The sequence below is a fragment of the Lolium rigidum genome, chromosome 6 (genome assembly GCF_022539505.1).
Source record: "Lolium rigidum isolate FL_2022 chromosome 6, APGP_CSIRO_Lrig_0.1, whole genome shotgun sequence".
In the NCBI taxonomy this organism is placed as follows: Eukaryota; Viridiplantae; Streptophyta; class Magnoliopsida; order Poales; family Poaceae; genus Lolium; species Lolium rigidum.
This window is the reverse complement of record NC_061513.1, coordinates 292294803-292307417: the sequence shown is the minus strand read 5'-3', so window position 1 is coordinate 292307417 and position 12615 is coordinate 292294803. Positions and strand designations below refer to the sequence as shown.

The 12615-nt window shown below is 41.6% G+C and overlaps 3 non-coding genes across 3 annotated transcripts; all 3 read left to right on the top strand.

Annotated features, from left to right (window-relative positions):
• The first annotated feature begins 7821 nt into the window (after positions 1–7821).
• LOC124668950 lies at positions 7822–7937 on the top strand. Its single transcript, XR_006992011.1, has one exon. It is a non-coding gene; the product is annotated as a small nucleolar RNA SNORD14 (small nucleolar RNA).
• Positions 7938–8000: 63 nt separating this feature from the next.
• Positions 8001–8119, top strand: LOC124668710. The gene has a single exon (XR_006991806.1). It is a non-coding gene; the product is annotated as a small nucleolar RNA SNORD14 (small nucleolar RNA).
• Positions 8120–8646: 527 nt separating this feature from the next.
• Positions 8647–8742, top strand: LOC124668727. The gene has a single exon (XR_006991820.1). It is a non-coding gene; the product is annotated as a small nucleolar RNA SNORD96 family (small nucleolar RNA).
• The last annotated feature ends 3873 nt before the right edge of the window (positions 8743–12615 follow it).

Below are 12615 nucleotides of genomic sequence, written 5' to 3'. Positions count from 1 at the left end.
TGCAGGATCATGTGTTGCATCGGATTAAAAAACCCTGGAGGAAAGATCTTCTCTAGATCGCAAAGCAACACGGGTGCCTCTTCATCCAGCTTCTCAATCACTTTAGTGTCTAACTCCCTAGCACAAATCGGCGGAAGAAAAAACTCAACCTCGCTAGCACTCGCCAAGTCTTCTCAGGGACATAGCCTCGAATCATCACCGGCATTATCCGCTCAAGCCATATGTGGTAGTCATGACTCTTCAGTCCTTGTACTCGCAGCGTTTCAATGTTCAGGCCCCTCATCCAGTTGGCTGCGGGTATATGTGCCAAAGGGTCCCAATCTTTGGTTCTCCATGTGTATATGTACTAAACAAACCTAAAAGAATGAAAAGTTACATTGGTGCACCCTCGCGCGGAGAAATCTAGGGGGGTAGACCCGCCGGGGCACACGTTCAGCTGTTTTGGGGGGGGAGGGGGATAACGACCGCCGGAGCACCGGAACCCCACCAAACCTTGCATGTGGACCTATTCTATGTTTCAAAGTGTGATGCTAGGTGTAATGGTGCAAAAGTAGCTCCCCTAAACCCTAAACCCTAAGCTCGGGAGGCTTCGAGCCCTAAACCCCTCTAAATCCCTAAACCACGACGCCGAGGCTGCAGAACCATGCATCATAAACCCTAACCCTAACCCTAAACCCTAAACCTATACCTAACCATAAATACTTACCCTTTAACCTAAACCCTAGCCCTAGCCCCTAAACCCTAGCCCTAACCCTACACCTAACCCTAACCGAGTAGATCGAGCACACCGTCGATCGTGTGATAATGGCTCGAGCTGCGGGTGTATGTGCCAAAGGGTACCAATCTTGGTTCTCCATGTGTATATGTCATAAACAAACCTAAAAGAATGAAAAAGTACATTGGTGCACCCTCGCGCGGAGAAATCTAGGGGGTAGACCCGCCGGGACACACGTTCCGCTGTTTTGGGGGAGGAGGGGAGAACGACCGCCGGAGCACCGGAACCCCACCAAATCTTGCATGTCGACCTATGATATGTGTCAAAGTGTGGTGCAAGGTCTAATGGTGCAAAAGTAGCTCCCCGGTGTGACCTTCCTCACATTTGGGCGATAACACTTAGCAGATTTTCCGAAGAGCGTATTAATTGCTCCGAAACCCTGATATATGTGGGGGATGAACATGGAGAGTAATTTTGTATTGCACATTGTCTTAAGTAACACTAATAAATATTCATCAAAAAGTGAAACTAATAAAAAAAAATATAAGTATGAGATGAAATAAAATAGAAAGGAAAACAAATAAAATGAAGTACAACACACGGCAAAGAATGAGTCGCACGGCAAAGGCTCCTTTGCCGTGCATTTTATCTGGCCTCACGGCAAAGAGGAGCCCACGGCAACGTCCCAGTCCTTTGCCGAGCATAGTTTCTTTGCCGTGCGGCCTTATTTTGCCTTTGCCGTCATTATTTCTTTGCCGTGCGCGTTTGAGGGACTTTGCCGTGCGAGGGGACGTTGCCGTGCGGCACGCGTGAGGTTGCCGTGCAGCAGATCATTGCCGTGCGCCAACCTGTATCTTTGCCGTGCACATTTTCGTTGCCGTGCGTGCTTCTTGCGTCGCACGGCAAAGAAATCTTTGCCGTGCGGTGGCTCACGGCAATGATTTGCTGCACGGCAGCGCCTGATTTTCCCGTAGTGATGATAGCAAGAGCGGTGAATATTTTTGCAAAACACGATACAGTAGCGGTGCACCTAGATGTGTGGTTATGCATGTACGGTGCACCCATGTGTGCTCATTTAGTTAACCAATTGAGATTAAGGGGGAGGATAGCCAATATAGATCAAAGCAACATTGTGCCTGAACTGATTCATTGGTTCTTGCATATATTTACATATCCAGATAGAGTGAAGAGCATCTACACACTTAGCAAATTAATCAGATTTGAGACGATGGAACAGAAACAATGGGAAAATAGCCGGGGATCATGTCCAACCTTAGAACGTACCCACCTGGTAGTTGCATGCATGCATTAATCATATGATCCATCTTGCGGCCGGATATATAGGAAGACAAAACCCACGCGACCCGACGATCTCTCCGTGATTAAATCAACAAGGCAATTAAAGATTATCAGAATCAATTAAGCCCATGCAAGTCTGATGTGGCCTCTTCGCTTCCTTCTCCCGAGAACCCAGCGGCAGCATGTCATCGATCCGGCGAGGCGGCGATCCGATGGCTACTGCTTCACCTCGCACTTGTCACACGGATCGGGCTCCCATCCGTCGTCTCTCCGGATTCCCAGCTATTCCTCCCGCCTCGCAGCTGCCCGCGATGGTGCTCTATAAATCCCCCATTCCTCCAATGTCACCTCATTCCTTCTCCACGGACCCCACGACCTCCATCACAAATTCCATCATCTTCAGCTCAAGAATCTCATGTAGTACTGGTCATACGTTTACCGGCGAGACAGTCCGGCAGAGGATGGAACACAGCCGTGCAGGCCATGGTGATGAAAGGCCATGCCGGCGGATAAGACGCAGGCATGCTGCCTAAGAACTTTGTTTTCTTGATCTAATTCTTCAGTATATCTGCTTGTCCTTGCTGCCATCGGCCACTTGCTAATCAGTGTACGTGTGTTGTTGTTCCTTCTTGTTATCTGATCTTCTGTTGTTGGTCACTTTCTGCATCGTTCCTCTGAATATTTCTAAGTTGACTTGGTTGGATCTTGAGGTTCAGCTAGGTACATAGGAGATGACAGAAAAAAGGTACATAGGAGATGACAGAGATATTCTAAATGGAGCTTCATAAGGCATCAATATACAGGTAGGAACAAGTGGAAAATTGTGTATGTTTAAGGACAAACTTTATTTGGTTTACTAGTAGTAAAAATTTTGATCTCTGTAAAATTCTAAGAACATATTCACTTACCCAATCCTCTGGCACAAATGTTGCAGCCAAAGCATTGTATTGGGCACTTATTGATTCAATCTTTATTCTGTACACGTACGAATATAGCTTGTGTCTCCTAAACATAGGCAGGCCATGTTCACCAATTTTAATGGAGGATATGTAGTTCCCTAACCTGGACGAGATGAACAGCTAACTGAACTTCATCTATATAAACTTTGCATCTCTGAACCTGGTTGTCTTGGCGCTGCTGCCTTCGTCAGGAAAAACATGGTCTACCGAATCCGCTGTTGGGCCAAGATCCAGCCACGAGAGTAAATCTCCACCGGCTCACAGAACAACACCTCCGCCGCCGCTCCTCACCTCGCCGGCGTACCCTCCGCAGCAACCTCGTCTCCCCCCCAACTCGGATACTTCATCCCCTCCTCCCATCTGCCCCCGTTCCTCCCCCACTCGCCTCACTCGCATCAGGTCGACCGGCACCGCCCAAGACTCGCTGATGGGAGACGCGGCGCCGCCCAGGAGCCATCGCATCGCGCCCGGCTTGTTCGCTGGTGCGCGCGGCGCATGAATTCTCCTGGACGCATCGCTCATATGGCCGATGTGGTTCGATCCGTCTTTCTTCACGCCGGCGAGGAGTACGGTATCGGCCACGAGGACGCGCTGGTGGCCGTTTCACGCCGCGAGGATGGAGTTCGCCTGCAGCCTCATTGCCGATGGAGTTTCTACTGCTGCAGGATACTCGGCCATGGAGAATGGTATTCTGATGTAGATGCAGTTGCAGTTAACGGCCAGAACAGGACTTCTCTGAACCTGACCAAGTCTGCTATGTATGCACTACTTGGTTATTAGTAGCTGCTTCGTTTAGATAAGTGAGCTAGATGCACAGTGCGTATGAGTTTGGTCTTAGAGCTATCCAGGATCATGCGCAGTTGATGTTTTTATTGGTGGATAATGACTAGATTGTGGCAAAACAATTCTCTGCGTACACTGCTATGTTGTACCTAATTTGCTCATACTGCCATGTTGTACCTAATTGGGTCACACATGCATATCCAAATCTAAATTGTTTCGTGACATAGTCATGTGCCTTATATTTCAATCCGATTAAGGATGTAAAGAGTCATTTGTTAGATGTACATGTGACAGATCTTCCAGACAACCCCATTTCATTTTCACTGGGATCCATAGTTGTTTTATAGTTTCCATGGTATTATCCATATTTTAAAGATCATAGATGTATTACAACGCACCATATGGCATGTGTGATAAGAGTTCACATCATCTCCTAGTCATGCATAAAATAAACATCTTTCTTATCCTTGCTTTTAACCTATGAATCTATGATCCTCCTACTGATTGTTGTTTATCTTGATGGCTTTATAGGCAAGTCGGCGACTCTGGTTTCTCATTATCATCATACAGTGTACCACGCCATCAATGGGCTTGCAGAACACCTCTGGTCCGCGCCGCCACCACCAACGTCATGCTGCTAGTTGTCGCATATCCTGCTTGATATCTATAATATCTAAATAGAAGCAACCCACTAAGTGATTTCTCTCAACATGCAAGCTATCCAACTCATCAAACATGTTAGACCAATCATAGCCTCACACATCAGCAGCATGCTATGTCACTATTTTTGTTTTTTTTCTTGCAGCCTATTATAACTGTGGAATCACCTAAAAAGGGGTACACGTTACTCGCATTTCCTTTCCACTGCTGTAACCGATGAGCAAATTAATCGTTGCATTTATTTCATATCCCCCTGTGGCGTTTACATTCCTTTTGCACACGGACGGATTACTCCTCCCACTAATCAATTTCTCTCTCCCAGTTCACCTTCTAGACCACCACATCTCTTTCCCATCACCCACTAACACTTCTTTTAAATGAAGCAGTTCGGTCAGCCTAAAAGTCACCTTTCACACAACAAAGCCATAGCCAAACCCAATATACCGCATCTGAACAGTCGCTTGGAGATGCCTTGCCTCCAACGAGTCTTCTCCCTCCATATATCAGAAGCACCTTCGTACAGGTTCCCCGATTTGCTTCCCTAAATCTATCCGGGAGTTGGATTGTTGCAGCCCGTGTCAGTGTATTAACATATTTTTTTGCAGGTTGGCTGTCCTTCGCTTATTTTCTCCGACGGGATCGACATACTTTCTTGGAGTCTACAAACATTCACCTTTCTTAAATGATGCCATCCGCTGCCTGGACTCTGATCAAGGTGTACATCGCGGCTATTGGTTTATTCGGATTTTATGCCAGTGATTCTTCTCTCTGTTTCTTCGGATATAAGTTTACAATATTTCCTATCAGTGTATTCAAGAAATTCCGAGGAATTGCATAGGATGCTCTGCAACATACAGCTATTTATACATCTGGGGTGTTTGCCTACCTTCCATGAGGATGCGCACCGCAGTTTTTTAGCAAAGATTTCTGAAGCGTTTTGCTAAACTTTCAACGGATGCATCTATTATTTTGTAAGTTCAGTCACAAGTCCTGAGTTTGAACCGTTGGTTATTCAACATGATTTTAGCCTATATCAGTTAATTTTGTTTTCAAATTCTTGATGGTTTTCTGTTGTCTTCTGTTATTATGTATCAGTATTCGCTGGCGTCCAGCACGTTGTGAAAATCTGATATGCTTATAAGGACCTATATGCTTCATTGTCTTCACATCCTTAAATTACCAATGTTATACTGCTTACCTCACTTATAACTGGATTGATCGTGTTGTTACACAGAAACAGTTGCTATTCAAATCAAAGCATATAAAGTAGCATTCAGAAATTCAAAAAACAGGTATGTTGTAGTAGGATCATTATCTTCATCAATTCCTCATTTTCATTAATTAGTAAATCTCTTTCTCATATATGCTTCTCATAGTAGTACATACTAAGATTTTTGCTGCACCTCGCATCTGGTGTCATTTGGTGTGTCTCATTGCTCATTAAATATTAAATCATCTTTACATGAATTTGGACACTTCATAAATTATATGATGCCACAAAGATGAAAGTGTTTTCTTTTCAGAATGCAATGAATATCTTCTTTTTCTGCACACTTCAATGGAAAGACCGGGGTATAATATTTGTTCATATCCATGGTCAAACCTTAGTTTTTATTCATTGTATGGCGGAGAATACCAAAATAAAATTAGCACCATGTTTTTTTCAAAAATATATTTTCTATTTATTTATTTATCCCGCAGCAACGCGCGGGAAATCATCTAGTTCTGAGAATGCATACGCCGAGGCCAACTCTGGGCCGGCTGAGGATGTGATGGTGGCATGCAGGATATGCAGGAGGATGAGCGGCTGATGTCGTTGAAGCAAGTCACGTGGTGAGCTACAAATTTTATGGGTGACTTCCATTCAGTGTTTATTGTACTAGCAACTATCATCTCTTACTCTATGTAGGCTAATTGACTGCTATCCTTCAGTTTTTTTCCACACCAATTTATATTGTCAGGGCATAGCACTAACTTGCAATCTTGCGCCACCATTTCAATTTTTTATAGTGACATTTGCCGCTGCAACTAAGATTTGTATTACTGTATCTAGAGCACAAGATTATGTCTCTTTCAAAGCCATGCCATTTTCCATCTTATTTCAACGACGACTGTTCTTGGAGGTGCTACAGCTAGTCGATGATGATGATCTATAATTTCATTGTTTGTAAAGAGCTAGCATATGACTATGCAAGCTGAACTTTAATATATGGAATCAAAAAAATCCTACTTATTGATCATTAAGTAACTGATTCAAAATATAAATCTGATGCCCAACAATGTGTTTCTTCTTTCATAAAAAAGATGCTAATAAAAGCTAGTACGGGCGCATGGCTTTTGTCCTTAGCCAAAATTTCCTATTTGTATTATGGTGTAATTTTATAGTCTTTATATTTGCATGTACACCAAGGTGGTTTTGGACTGCACCAAGCAGTGGTTCCAGAACATGCTGAAGGAGGCCTTCGCCGGTAACGTCGTTATGCAGGTTCTCATGGACCAGATGTGTACAACAACGACTATATATGGTGTCAATAAGAATGAACACAAGGTGAGCCCATACTTTTGTGGAATCTGGGGTGAAAAGGGATGCCTTTTACAATCCCATAAAACATTAAGGTCAAAGAAGTTCAATCCGGATATTTGCTTCTTCAGACAGTTAGTGAATACTAAAGATTTTGATGTGTTTGATTGTGTTGCTCTATCGCACAGAAAAATTGCGTGCCTGAAAGTTGAGATCATATGTTGGTACCTCATTATAGCATGTGTTGTTACAAGATTATCCATACTTAGAATACATAGTGGTTAACTCTAGCGTTTGGTGTATGACACAATGCTGCTGGTGTCTGAAGGTTTTGTTCTCTTAAATCTTATTTCATGCTTGCCAATGTGATGGTGTAGTGCCCGATGTTTTTCTGTCCTATTCTTTGATATATTTCTATAGTCATCATGGATGTGTTTGTTCCTTATGGGATAAACATTATGATGTTTTCTGTTGATGCAGTTCTTGTCTTTTTTCCCTGATGATGTTGTGGTACGAATGCTAGCTTCAGTTGCAGCAACTATGTTAATATTCTGTGTCGATCCTTAACGTAGGTTGCTGTTTTTTTCCTAGAAAACGCAAAAATTATTTGCGTTTCATTCATTGGATAGGTAGAAGATTCATTACAAGCTGCCAAAGGGGGATTTAGGTTGTCGGTTACCTTGCTTGTTTACTTTCACAATAGATTATTCTCCTATGTAAACATTCACGGTTGCCACCTAGGAGCTTTCGCCTTGCCCAAATCGAGAGTTAATGCTTCTAATTCCTTCCTTGGATTCCTGAGCCTTTTTATTTTCCCTAGTTCATATTGTTTACTATAAATCAGATTTAGTAGTGTTCGTAGTATTTTCAATCATATTTTGCACTCCAAATGATGATGAAATCAAGGATTGTTTCTCAAAACATTCGCAGTTGCCACCTAAGAGCTTTTGCCCTGACTGGCTTGAGAGTTAATGAGATCCTTCCTTCGATGTCTGATGCAATTCTAAACATAGATATTTGTCTCTTCCGTTTGGTTTTATTTACTTAAGTGGGTGGTAATGCATGCCAGTGATGATAAAATTAGGGCTTGTTTCTCGACACATCGTAGTTGCCACCTAAGATCCTTTGCCCTGCCAGGCTTGAGAGATAATGTTGTTAGATCCTTCCTTGGATGTCTAGGATCATATTTGAGCTCACTGATAGTTTTCTTCTGTGTTATTTCTGCAAACTAAATTTCTCCCTTGCCATTATTTTTGGTCTTGACCTTGTTATGTTTCTCATATGTTTATTTTGGATAGTAACTTGGCTAGACAATGGCGAAAAGCAGTAACAAAACACACCATTTTTCAGGACTGCTTGGTGTGCTCAATGTGCTATGTCAAATCTTCAATACTGATATCCAGTTCTGCCAGATTTCCTTCTAAATAGATGTTCTCTGATTCTGTGGTTCAAATTTAATTTTTAATGTCAAATTATCTGTTTATTTCATGCTTGTTCGTTGACAAAAACTGTATGGATCGGTCGCTATGTGTTGTCATTCTGCAATCCTGAGGGCAAATTGAACAACTTTCGGTGATCGCAAGTTGTGAGTCTTTGATCATTTGACAATGTTCTTGATTGATAATTTATTCTGTGGTTCTCCCATTCCTTTGTCTTTGGCCTTGATCTTGCTAATGCCTTCACTATTTCTTGTGGATAGTATTTGGTCTGGACAATGATGAAAAACATAAACAAAACACACCATCTTTCGGGACTGATTGGTGCATTCCATGTGCCATGCTGTGAAATCTGCAATTCTGATGTCCAATTTATAAATTTTACAATTCTGTGTTTCAGAGTTGTTTCTTCATTGTTTCATGCTTGCCGTTATGTGGATATTCTTTTATTCCGCAGTTATGTGGCCAAATTGAACATCTTTTTGGTTTTATTAAATAAATTGTTTGTCATTATTGTGAGCACAATGGCAGTGCTGATGGCGCTCCGCAAGATCACTATACTGCGAGCACGCAGGATGTGCGTGAAAGGCAAAAACAGCGGGGTTCCTGCCTTGTTTAAATTTAGTTTAGAGGATGGTGTGGTGTGGTGAGGAAGGGTTGATGGGGTGGTGGGGAGGAATTTTGTTGCCAAATTCAACATCTTTTTGTTTTCTTTTAGCATCTATCAGTATATAATATTTTTGTTTTGGGCATGCTCGAGTTTTATGAGCTTCATAGCAGGTGTAGGTAATGGTGCTGGTGAATAGTTTAAGCCACAAATCTGCATAAAAAAACTCTAGCTTGTGTTGTTTTGCTAGAAAACTCTCAACCATGAACCTCAGATGCTTTGGTATGTTTTGCAGGCCAGTGATTTCATTCACATCCCAAACGACTCGTACCAACATCAAATTCTCGTCATCCTGCTCCAAAGCCGTCGGAAGCGTCAAGGAGGTATAGAATTTAGAACTGAATCTGATTGATCCCCCTTTGTCAGCTGCTTCGTTCTGAAATATTTCCTCATGTCCTTGTCAATTGGGAATGTAGATGGGTCTTATTCTTCCTTGCGATGGTGCTGCTGCGGTAGGTGCTGGACTCGTTGTTCCAATCGTTGGGGGCATTCTACAGCTTGGTACGCTGAAGAAGTCTCCCGGCTGGTCTGAAATCGTCAAGCACCGCACTGGCTTCAACGAGCTACAACTAGTGTGAGTTATCCGGCCATTCCTTGATCTGTTCTTCTCCAGTTGGATGTGCTTGTGCTTTCCCGAATATCTACTCGTGGGAAATTGGTGTTTTCAATATCTAAGAGAATCATGATAATGTGTCATAAAGTTGATACAAATTACATAATTTTAGAAAACATATGCTACTTCCAAAGTTTCCCTGCATGACATCTTCCTGTTACTAGATAAAGTAGTTGACAGTAGAAAACTACATGTTGTTCTTTTCTTGTGTTTTTTTACTAAGCCAGAGAACTGAAGCTTGTCCTACTATGGAGTCCTTCACCTTAAGACCACTGGCAGAGGTGTAGAAAGCTCCATCCATACTTCTTGCATAAAGTTGATAATATTTTGTCTGAACAATTTACTAATTGACAGAAACTGAAGTGTTATCCCAACTTCACAGGTGCAGAATGATAGTTATACAAATAGAAGCATGAGATATCCGCTATTGGATCTATTTAATGTTGAGCCCAATGGTTTGAAGAAATTCGACAACTTCTTGAGATAGATGAGTGGCGAACTTTCACAGGGTACCTGATTTAGTTATCAAGTCCAGTTCTGATGCTTCCTGGAGGCTGGAGCAGTACTGAAACTATCAATGTTGCTGATGGCTCTAGTATACCTATGAACAAGCATATAGAGGCATATGTAGGCAGCCCCTAGCTTTCCCAAGTCCAACTATACATCATTATTGATGTTTCTCCAAGCTGGGCCTACACTGGCTCAAAACTTCAAGGTTTGCACAATGAAGTCATTAATTTTTGTCTTTTATGGATCGCTCATAGACACTTTGAACCAGGCTATCGTATTTTTTAATCCAATTATTATCTGTCCAACAATTCCTTTTGGCTTTGTTTTCATTTGCGTACAAAGAGGAAGTTGCATGAAGTAACATGCTTGCCTTGCTGGTGAAATTTGGTATCAACAAATGGATTGCCACATTTTGCATGTGTTCTTGAACTAGAGTCCTCGTGTAGGCACCGGTGAATTGCATATGTGTGTCGTTAGTTATAATTTATTATTGGTTCTCCTGAAATCTGAGATAGTCAACAAAATATTATTTACCATAATACTGCACGGGTGTTCATGTAGTCATGTGGATTGTTCCTTGCATATGGAGATTTTTTCCTTATATTGTGCTTAAAAGAAATCTGTATTGTTTGATGAAAGCTTTTAGATCCACTACAGACATTAAATCGCCGATGTTGAGGATTTTGTATGAGAAAGTAAACTTGGTTGTTTCTCCCATGTGTAGGTGTAGGAAGCCTTTGCCTAAATGCATTGTAACGGGTACTCCAGAGAATTGGCACGGGGTAAAAGGTCACGATATATTACAGGATAAATTAATTGTTTGGTAATCACCAATTTATCTTTCCTATCGCCAATTCACTTGTTTTTCCTCCTGCAACTAGGACTAGAATCATGGCTAAGAAATTTAGTCAAATTTTTAAGCATGGAACCTTCCACATTATGTACCTTCTGATGCCTTTTGTCTTGTACAGTTTTCCGAGCAATATAAGGGAGGAAAACAGAGAGGCGGATGGCTGGAGCTTATCTTTCTTTGTTTCAACCTCTGGTTACTGGAACGAAGAGCTTCACCTCGTCATGGTCCTCTCGCCATCTCTCTTTCCGACCATGACCCCGGTTGCGATCTCCTCCCTGGTGATCATCGCTCATTGCTCTAGGTGAGGTTCCTCCATCTCTACTCTTCCTGTGTCTCCCTTCTGCATGTGTGCTGCTTGGTGATTGGAAATTTCTCATTTATATAAATATGATATTGATTTGTCTCTGGATTGGTAGTTGGATGATGCTCCATCCCTCGATCTGATCTCTAGTCTGCGCTGCAGGCTGCCCCTAGTTGTATATATTATATAGTTCAACTGAAAGAAATGTACTTTAATGGTTAAGCCTTTATTATATTTGTAGGGTATGGACATACACATACACACTTATCATCCAAGATGTTTCTGTACTAACTTTGGTGATGCTACGTGATAATCCCCCTATCAAGTGCTTAGGAAAGCTTTTCTTTGGTCAAGAACGTGTGGAGTACAATTCAATAACTTTTTATCAATATTATGTGTCCATGTATATAGCTGAAGTGGACATTCCTTTATTTTTTATTTTGAGTTTGATTACTTAAATTGTGTTGTTTATACATACACAACTAAGTGATTCATGCACTTTAGAATGATTCGCTGCTGTAATCAAGTATATGTCAATAGGTAGGTAGAAGTAGAGTATGGTTATTCATGGGCATCATTGTTGTTGGCATGTTTGTATCTGCTTTACTTTTCTAATATTGTTCCAGATTTCCTTGCGCTTACAGTCTGAAATGTTACAAGCCAATCTTTTCTTCAGGAGAAGGCACGTTTGTTGTTCGGAGATTTTCACTGGGTGTGAAGTTTGAGCTTGTTTGTGTTGGTTTAATATTTTCTGGGGGATGAAAGCTGAGGGAAGTTTGAGCATGTTTGTGAAGGTACATAACATAGTTTAGATACCCTTAGTGTCCATTGTTGTGAGTATTAAGCCACGATCCTTGTAAATTGCAAGTATGCTAACAACAGATTTTGCATCAGAGATAAGCAAAAATTAAATCGAAGTCTTCCAAAGTTAACATATATTGACAAGGTGTCCCATCATCTTCTAAATTTTCTTGGCAAGATTTGAAGGACATGTGCAACTTCTTTACTTGCAGGAACATGATGTTTCTAACTGTATATTGTGTAGATAAATTTACTTTGTAATTGGCAACAATAGGAAATCTTATTTTCTGAATCAAAAAATTTGTAATGATGGATGAGATATAGAACGTACAGTACTTAATCCTCCTTACTAAACTGTTGTCTGACTAATGACCTTGGATTGCTCAGTGAACTGTATATCCTCATCGGATATTTCAAAACACTAATAGAATGGTGCCAAGTTAGTAATTATGAATACTTAGTAATGACCCTTTGTACATGAATTTTCTGAATGCAAG